Genomic DNA, 10,362 nt, shown 5'->3' with positions numbered 1-10,362 from the left:
GAAGAGCCACCCTCCAGAAGGGCTTATTTATAGTGGGATCCTTCAACGTCAAAACGGCGACGGACCCAGGTCCCACCCCCGCTGGTGGCAGGTGTGGAGACTGCTGGCGCTGTTAAACCAATGACTTTTGCTGTCATTGAGAGTGGATGAATCCCAGCTCCCCCTTTCCCCTTGAAAAGTCGTTCAAAATTAACTGGCGAGTCCCCCCTGAAACGCCTCTCATGGTCCTGAAATGGAAATAAATGGACACATGGTGAGATGGTAACCATTGTTGTTTTAACCCCTCACCCTTGAGTTATAAGGAGAGAGGCTAGATAGGCTGAGATTATTTTCCCCTTGAGCGAAGGAGATCGCGGAGTGACCTTACAGAGGACATAGATAAGGTGGATGGTCACCAGGGTAGAGGAGTCTCAAACTAGAGAGCATCGATTTAAGGTGAGAGAGGAAATATTTATAAGGGACCTGAGGGGCAACTGCTTCAAACAGAGGGTGCTGCAGAGGTGGAGACAATTACAATGCCTAAAAGACACTCGGACAGGTACATGGATGGGAAGGGTCTGGTGAGATGTGGATGAAAGGCGGGCAAATGGGACCAGTTTGGATCGACATCTTGGTGGCTGTGGACGTTGGGGTGATGGGCCTGTGTCCATGCTGTATAACTCGATGACACTACACACACACACACACACACTTTGTTCCAATATTGTGTGGAGGGTGGGGATGGGGAAAGCCAATTATTATCAGTGCCTAGTCTTCCAACATTTTGCCCTTGTACCCTTTCATCTTTTTAAGGCCTGCAATAACATCTCTTTTTAACCACACTTAGCTTTTTATAAGGGTTCCAAGTGCTTCAGAACTTGCATTAAAACCTCCAATGGTTCTCTGGTTATCTTGCTGGAAGCGCTACTTAGTCCATCCCTCAGAAGAATTTACTTCTAAGGTTTGTGTGTTCTGAAATAGCTAACAAGGCAACTGCGGGACCTTAATCTGGAAGATGTCAAGTGCAAGGCCGATCAACAATGGCTTGGAGCCCTGCATTGTCTGCATCTTGGCTACAGAGGCTTGGCCAGACTAAGTGCAGTCACCACGTTGATCAGCTTCTCATTGGAGCTGAAAACACAATTGGAGCCTTGGAACATTGAAGCCTCTGCACAACATGATGCTGCAACCTTTCACCATTCAAATAATAATCTGATCTTCTATTTTTCCTTCCAAAGTGGATGACCTCACATTTACCAACATTGTACTCCATCTGCCAGACCCTTGCCCACTCAGTTAACCTATCTATATCTCTCTGTAGACTCTCCGCATCCTCTGCTACATCTATTTCTTGGTTTATTGTCTGTGCCACTGTAATGTTATTATTTAGTGGCCTATAGACAACTCCTACCAGTTATTTTTTCCCTTTACTATTCCTAAGGGCAAACACAGTAGTGTAGCGGTTAGCATAATGCTATTACAGCACCAGAGACCTGGGTTCAATTCCACCCGCTGTCTGTAAGGAGTTTGTACATTCTCCTTGTGTCTGCGTGTGTTTCCTCCAGGTGCTCCGGTTTCCTCCCACATTCCAAAGACGTACGGGTTAGGAAGTTGTGGGCATGCTATGTTGTTGCTGGAAGAGTGATAACATTTGTAGGCTGCCCCCAGAACTCTACACAAAAGATGCATTTCACTGTGTGTTTCAATGTATATGTGACTAATAAAGATGTCTTGTCAAAAAAAAACTAAATGCCCTCCCTGCAAAGTTTGTTGGAGGTGAGATGCAACACTGCCACAAGAAGAGTGAAAAACATGTCAGGACATTGAGGCAGCCTGGTGTGACCCTGGACTTCACTGAAAATGGTTCTGCTGTTGACCAGTTGGTTCATACCAGGGCTTGCATGCTGAAAGTTCACAGCACCAAGAAAGAGCAGGTAGAAGGGACTGCAGATGCTGGAATCTGGAGTAACAAACAATCTGCTGGAGGAACTCATCAGGTCGAGCAGTATCTGTGGGGGGAAAAGGAATTGTTTGTCCTGATGCAGGGTTTCAATGCAAAATGTTGACCATTTGGTATATTGGTTTATTATTGTCACATGTACCGAGGTACAATGAAAAACTCATCTTGCAAACCATTCATTCAGATCAATTTATTACATCAGTACATTGAGGTAGTACAGGGTAAAACAATAACAGAATGCAGAATAAAGTGTTACAGTTACAGAGATAGTGCAGTGCAGGCAGATGATAAGGTGCAAGGTCATAAACGAGATAGATTGTGAGGTCAAGACTCCATCTTATCATACTAGGGAACCACTCAATAGCCTTATAACAGCGGGATAAAAGCTGTTCCTGAGCCTGGTGGTACGTGCTTTCAGGCTTTTGTATCTTCTGCCCAATGGGAGGGGAAAGGAGAGAAAATGTCCAGTGTGGGTGGGGTCTTTGATTATGCTGGCTACTTTACCAAGGCAACAAGAAGTGTAGACAGAGTCCATGGAGGGGAGGCTGGTTTCCGTGATGTGCTGAGCTGTGTCCACAACTCTGCAGCATCTTGCAGTCATGGGCAGAGCAGTTGCCATACCAAGCCATGTTGTATCGGGATAGGATGCTTTCTATGGTGCATTGACAAAAATTGGTGAGGATCAATGGGTATGTGCCAAATTTCTTTAGCCTCCTGAGGAAGTAGAGGTGCTGGTGAGTTTTCTCAGCCATGGTGTCCACGTGGTTGGACCAGGACAGGCTATTGGTGGTGTTCACTCCTAGGAAGTTGAAGCTCTCAACCCTCTCTACCTCAGCACTATTAATGTAGACAGGAGCATGTGCATTGCCACCCCCCCCCGCCACCCCCCCCCCCCCCCCGAAGTCAATAACCAGCTCCTTTGTTTTGCTGACATTGAGGGAAAGGTGTTTGTCATGACACCATGTCACTAGGCTATCTCCTCCCTGTACTCTGACTCATCATTGTTTGAGATATGGCCCACTAAGGTGGTATCATCTGCAAACTTGTAGATGGAGTTAGAGCAGAATCTGGCCAAGCAGTCCTGAGTATATAGGGAGTAGGGGGCTGAGGACACAGCCCTGTGGGGCACCAGTGTTGAGAATAATGCTGGCCAAGGTGTTGCTGCCTATCCTCACTGATTGCAGTTTGTCCACCCCCACCCATTACACACACCCCCACCTCCACAAATGCTGTTCAGCCGCTGAGTTCCTCCAGCACATTGTTGATTGAGAAAGGACAGACAGGTTAATCTTCCAAGGTGCATCCTGTGATAGCGAACCCTTTGTTTTCACTTTACAGAGCCGAATGGGTTCGGTATGTGTTCGGGGTTCGGTATGTGTTCCTAACGTTTTGTGTTTTATTACGCAGGTTCAATACTTGCATTTTTTTAAAATTACCTTAACATCTTTATAGGAACACAATTTTCTGAACACCTCGAGTGAGTTTATCCCTCAACAGATATTCTTTAATCAGCCTGTACTTCCTTTATCCTTTATGTTTGTGCTCTCAGTAGAAAATACTAATATTTCAAACATGGAAACTCTACAAAATCACAATCACCTGCGAAAATGCAGATGTTAAATATGACAAATCAATGTTAAAGGATACATTTGTTTTATTGCGCGGAAACTTATTTCAGAACGGTCAGGTCATTGACACCAGCGCGAAACTCGGGCTGACACCGAATCACCAAGTGGAAACCAGGAACATTGTCAACAGGGAACGTGAGTGGGATTGTATATTACCGAACCGGGTCGGGGTTTAAATAATTGGCAGCAAGCGGCTCTTGGTCGTTAATTTCTGATTACTGGATCTCCAGATACATCGGACGTAGGCTCTCTGACCCAACAGTTCACTTCCCCAAGTAATAAAAGGAAAAGTTCTAATCATCATTAGAACGATTTTCCCTGTAGTTTCCGACTCAACCAATTTGACAGAACAAATGGGTTTAAAACGCCTCAAAAATAGACGCTTTCATTTTCTAATGCTGCATCGAGTTGCTGAATCAACAATTGATTTGGGTATTTGCTGGTTTAGGTAATAGGGCATCAAACCTGTTACATTTTTTGAGAGTACGCATGTTACTACAACGTACTCCGGCACTGATGGTCAAACAATCCCCAATCCTCAATTCAATTTGGAAGCTGTATTAAACCATTTCTCGCTTCACTTCACCTCTCCAAGTTGAAAGACATGTCAATGTGATCTTGACATGCAAACCTTCTCGAGCAATGTAAAGTCAACCACAATTTTAAAACTAGTTGGGGGTAAGAGTGACGCAATTCAACACAAATTACTTTAAAACTTCACTGGGAAGATGACAGCAGGAACAACATTCAGCGCTAAAACTTGGAACATTCAGATCCAGCCAGAACTGGAGAAAAAATGGGAAGGCGCTGAACATTCAAACCCTGTAAATTTGGACTGACTGCTTCCTGTACAGTTAATGCTGGAATTGATTGCTGGAAAGGATCAAGAAATTCGCAAACAAATTAAATACAGGATTCGCACTGAACAAAACGCGAGGCAAATCTGCAGACATGCTTGCCGCTGGAAACCAAGAGGAGAATTTTGCCCCTTTAGCTTCTTATGCACAAGGCGTTGCTTTGTAAGAATCTAATCCGCGACCGGCACAATTTTAGTGGCATTGAAGGATAAACAGACGATTAAATCGCAACTTTTCTTGCGGCAAATCTGCCCTAATCCCCCAGTGTGTCGAAACAAAGGTTCCTGCGCTAATCTGCTGGGTCTAAAAGATTCGGGAATTTGGGTAAGAGATGATCTAAACGACTTATTTTGTTGGAAACTAATGTACTTTGACAGGCAAAGTGGACTAGCGGGCGCCCAGCGAGGGGCAGTTATTGATCCGTGTTACAAGACAGTTATTAAAGAGAAAGCGAATGTGTGTGTACGCGGAAAACAAAGAGCAAACACTTTCTGAATACGATTCAGTTAACATCCTGGGCGCTAATGTATTGCTGCGCACCTATATTTTCAAGAGGAGGATTTAAAGGGGTCTGTTTTAAACTGTTTTTGATTGAGCCGGATGGCTCAGTGTGAAGTTACTGCGAGCATTGTGGCGCAGGAACACTTGTCAACACAGCCATGTGATGTATTATTTCTTGCACGGCTCTCGGTACACCCAGATTTTACTTTCTCCAGTTCAAAGTAGAGGGAGAATTGGCCTCCAGTTTGCGATTTGCTAAATCACAGCGGTCGCCAGTCGAGTCAAAAGTGGTAAAGAGCCAGCCCAGTGTTGTCGGTGCAGTTGGTGTTCGGCGCAGGTAGTGCTGACAATCTATCAATGACAAGACAATGAAGCCCGCAACACACACACACACAATGCTGGAGGAACTCAGCAGGTCAGGCAGCATTTATGGGCGGGGGGTGGGGGAATAAACAGTCGATGTTTCGGGTCGAGATGTGCCTGATCCGCTGAGTTCCTCCAGCATTTTGTGTGTGTTGCTCCGGAATCCAGCATCTGCAGAACCTCGTGGGTCTGCACAATGAAGCCGGCAACAGATACTTCTTGGGGGTGGGAAACATACGGGGGGGGGGGGGGGGGTCTGAGCCGACATATTTCCCCCACTCAGCAAGCGACGCCAGAAAATCCCAGATAAAGACAGGCTAATTTTACATCACAGCGATATCATTTGGTGAGACACGGCAAACGTCAGAGCGCGAAAGAGTTCTACCCACGAACATAAGGGAAGCGAACACTCGAAATGGTCTTTGCAGGTTAAATTGTCTCTCCCAATCTGTGTATCGCTCCAGATTCCAGCATCAGCAGAATTTTCTGTGTCTCCCAGTTAAGTGCCGTTATTTAACCATGTCTGCTGCTTCAATCACCTCCAAAGTTCCTGTTAATACAAGTAGTTCAAACAGGGCCAGAACACACTCTTATATTCCATTCATTTTGCCATTAACACCCTACAATATGATTAACGCCATGGTTACATTGTCAGGGTCGATCCCTTTGATGTTTCTTGGTCGAAGCGTCGGTGTGACCATTGTACCTGACCTCCACCCTCATCCTCCGGGTGGCTTGCGTTGTGATCCATTGGGCACCTTCATGGCTGACGGCGTGAAAACGTTGATCTTCAAGGCGGAGGCAGATTTTTGCACGAAAGAGGGATTAAGGGTTATGGAGATCTGGCGGGAAGTGAAATTGATCAGATCAGCCGAGGCCTCAGTGAATAGCGGGGCAGGCGGGAGGGTATTGATTACCACTGCGCCCACTTGCTCTTTTCACCCTCACTGGTTTGAACATTCCCTCTCCGCGGTTTCATAGTCAGCCCTTGAGATCCTCAGTGGAGTCTTGGGCATTCAAGCTGCCAGGATTGGGGAAGAGGTTTCCTGAACACAACATTATGCATTATGATTTGGGTAGCTGCCAGATAGATTGGTAAACTGGTTTCTTATTGTCACAGGTACCGAGGTACAGTGAAAAACTCGTCTTGCATACCGTTCATACAGATCAGTTCATTACAACAGTGTATTGAGGTAGTGCATTTAAGGTGAGGGGGGTAGGTTCAGAACAGACATGAGGGGTATGTTTTTTTACTGAGAGTGGTGGATGCCTGGAATATGTTGCCTGATAGGGTAGTAGAGGCAAATTCATTGGGGGCTTTTAAGAAGGGCTTGGATGGACACATGACTGAGAGGAAAATAGAGGGATATGGGCATTCTGTAGGTAGGAGGGAATAGATATGTCGGTACAACATTGTGGGCTGAAGGGCCTGTTCTGTGCTGTGCTGTACTGTTCTATGTTCTATGTACAAGGTAAAACAATAATAGAGTGCAGAATAAAGTGTTACAGTTACAAAGAAAGTGCAGTGGAGCTAGCACCATCCCAAAGCCACCATACCTTTACCTGACTCACCTGACCTTAGATATAAGATTTAATACTTTCTTTTTGAAGCAGCCAATCTTTAGACACACAGGAACTTCCAAATTAGCACAATTCCAACCTTGACCTAACCATCCCGAAATTGATCTTACTTAAGCAGGTACACTATAGAACCAATTCCTTGCCATTCATCTTCCACCAGAAACTACACACTAAGGTCCGGGCCCATCTTTTACATTGAAACTAATGTTGTGCAAACTCTGATGTTGTCATCAACTTGATTGGAACCAGTTTAAGCCCTTCATCCCATTCATTTACATCCAACTTCACACCCTCCATCATGTCCTACCGCAGGTTATAAGGGTTGGTAGGATACTCGGCCACTGTAAGTTGCCCCTGGTGGGATTGTTAGTGGTAGGATCAGGGAGAGTTGATGAGATTGTGGGAGAATAAAAAAATGATTAATGTGGGATTAGTATAAATGGTCAGTGTGGGCGGAGGGGCCTGTTTCCATGTTGTCTCTCTCTAGGATTCCCTGAGTCATACAACATGGAAGCAGACCCTTTCGCCCAACCCGTCCACGCCAACCAAAATTGCCTGTGTCCCATTTGCCTGTGTTTGGCCCTCAGCACCCGGGACATGCCCTCTTCATGTTACTACCATCGGGGACATGGTACAGGAGCCTTAAGACCCACACTCAATGTTTCAGGAACACTTCTGCCATAAGATTTCTGAACAGTCCATGAACACTATCTCGTTATTCCTCTTTTGTATTATTTAGTTTTCTAACTTATGGTAATTTTTATGTCTTTATGTCTTGCACTGTACTGTTGCCGCAAAACAACAAATGTCACGACATATGTCAGTGATAATAAACCTGATTCTGATTTGGCCCATATCCCTCTAAACCTTTTCTGTCCCCATGGACCTGTCCAAGTGGTCTTTTAAGCATTGTAATTGTACCTGCCTCTACAGCTTCCTCTGACAGCTCGTTCCATATATGCACCTCCCTCCATGTGAACAAGTTGCCCCTTTTAAATCTTTCCCCTCTCACCTTAAATCGATGCCCTCTAGTCTTAGACTCCTCTACCCTGGCAAAAAGACTGTGACCATGACTTCCATCACTGCAGCATAAAATACGCTTTTGACATTGCCAGGCTTGATAATTCATTGCTTTCTGGAATTATGCCTTACTGTGATTTCTTATGTGACACTACATTCTGTGGAGGCCACAATGGTACTTACAGTTGAAGGCAACTCTCCACTGCAACAGATATATTGGCCCTGACATGGAACTATGGTTGGAACATAGAACCATAGAAATGAAAAATGGACCCATAAAATGGAAAAATAGAACACTGAGTTAGTTAGTTGATCATATATTGGCCCTGACACAGAACTATGGTTGGAACATCCAGTAAATGGAGTTCTGCATAAACACTTGTAGCTTTTAAGATGTGGCCTGAGCAAAACCATACTTTATCAAAGAATAGGTCTTCGAGTCATTTAGCTTAAATTGCAATTTGCTTTGTTGATGGATCGGGTAAAAAGCTTCAAAAAGAAAATACGTACATTCTACACCCAGGCATTTCTCAGATTTTAAAAAGGATTTAAGTGTGGTGAAGCAGGCTGTATACATGATTGGACTATTTCAACACTTCACCAGTTAACAATAGAGCTATATGACTAATAATAATATAATTTTTTTTGAGTCATATGTACATGGAAACACACAGTGAAATGAGTCTTTTTGCATTAATAACCAACACTTAAGAATGGAACTGTGTAAATAATCCCTACATAAATAATTTAGCACAAATAATCCCTGCACTAGATTCTTGATCGTAAGATAAACACACATTGCAAGAGTTCCCTTTCACTTATTTGGTTATCCAGGTGGTGGCTTCAACATAAAAATCACAGCCCTGTAGTTATGACCTTGACCATCAGTCTTGCTTTGCGAAATCAGGAACTTCCATCAGTGACATGGGTGAGGTGTTCCTCTTGTGTTTAAAACAAAACTAGCAGCACCAACATGAGAGGTATATTGAAATAACTACAGAATGTAACTGGCTGCCTTACAACGCTGGTTAATTTGGCCTCTGACTAGTAATCTTTGAGTATTGGTCACAGGCCTCCTAGAACCTCCTTTCCAGGAGAAATTAGACTTTCTAGCCTGACAACTCCCTTAGTTTGTAACAATCTTCATAAACCACATGGTCCTATCCTACTTGGAGACCATCAGCAAAGTCTAGAAATAGTTGCCTTTAATGCCAATCCCTTGTGTCTCCTTCCACTCCACAGACTGAACCATCAGCCACCACCTCCTCATTCCCTCAACAGCTCTGAGTTTTCTCCAACAACATCCATATCAATACCCAACCCCCCGAGCACATTTTTGTTTCCTCTCCGTATTTTCAAGTGTTATTGAAACTCAGCTCTTCAACAAGACACAGCTACATTGCTCTTTTCCCATTGGATCCATCATGTTGGAGCACTTAGGGATATTTTGCTACATACAGGAACTTGTTATATTACTGATATCCACAAATTTATAAAATCATTGATAGACTATGCCACAACGTGGAAATCAACATTGATCTACTTTCTGCATTACTTGAAGAAAACATATTGTATCATTATACTTTGATTCCAAAAAATATAGGATTTCAAGATCTTGAAATCCAGACTAGTGCTTTTGCAAGCTTTATTCTGGATTTAGCCTCTTGTGGTCACCTTCATACTTATAGTACCTTAATCCAACTTGTTCAAAACCTACTGACTCTTTTTTTTAAGTCTCCCATTCCCACTGATTAATAATCGCTTGCCTTTCAATGGCTTATATTTGAAATCCTTATTTTTCAAATCCCTCCATACCCTTCTCCAACTTACCTCAAGCTCATCTCTTGCATCTGATGCCCTCGGTGTTGTGCAGCCATCAATATCGGAGCAATCCATTAACTAACCTCCTTGGGAACACTCTCTACCCACTGTTGCCCTTCATTTCTTCAGCTTTGATAGGATTTGTAAAACCTGCTTTCAGTCACCTACCCTTGGTTCTCATCTAGTCCATTATTCATTACTTTATTTCTCCCAACTGATGTAAAGCACATTGAGACATGTTCCACATGCAAGGTGCTACATAAATGCAACTTGTTCTTTCAAATTATAACTGGTCTTGTTCTATGTCACAATCTGATAAAATATAATAAGCTATAAAAATGGTTGAATGACCTCAGCAAAGGGGAGTAGGTATACAGGAGATGTCAGGGGTAACTTTTTTTACTCAGAGAGTGGTGAGTGCATGGAATGGGCTGCCGGCAACGGTGGTGGAGGTGGATACGATAGGGTCCTTTAAGAGACTTTTGGATAGGTACATGGAGCTTAGAAAAATAGAGGGCTATGGGTAAGCCTAATAATGTCTAAGGTAGGGACATGTTTGGCACAGCTTTGTGGGCCGAAAGGCCTGAATTGTGCTGTAGGTTTTCTATGTTCTAAGACCCTCATGTCAAGAGTCGAACTGAATGCTGTGCAG

The sequence above is a fragment of the Pristis pectinata genome, chromosome 24 (genome assembly GCF_009764475.1).
Source record: "Pristis pectinata isolate sPriPec2 chromosome 24, sPriPec2.1.pri, whole genome shotgun sequence".
NCBI classification, from domain to species: Eukaryota; Metazoa; Chordata; class Chondrichthyes; order Rhinopristiformes; family Pristidae; genus Pristis; species Pristis pectinata.
The sequence above is the reverse complement of the archived record's forward strand: the minus strand, read 5'-3'. Positions refer to the sequence as shown.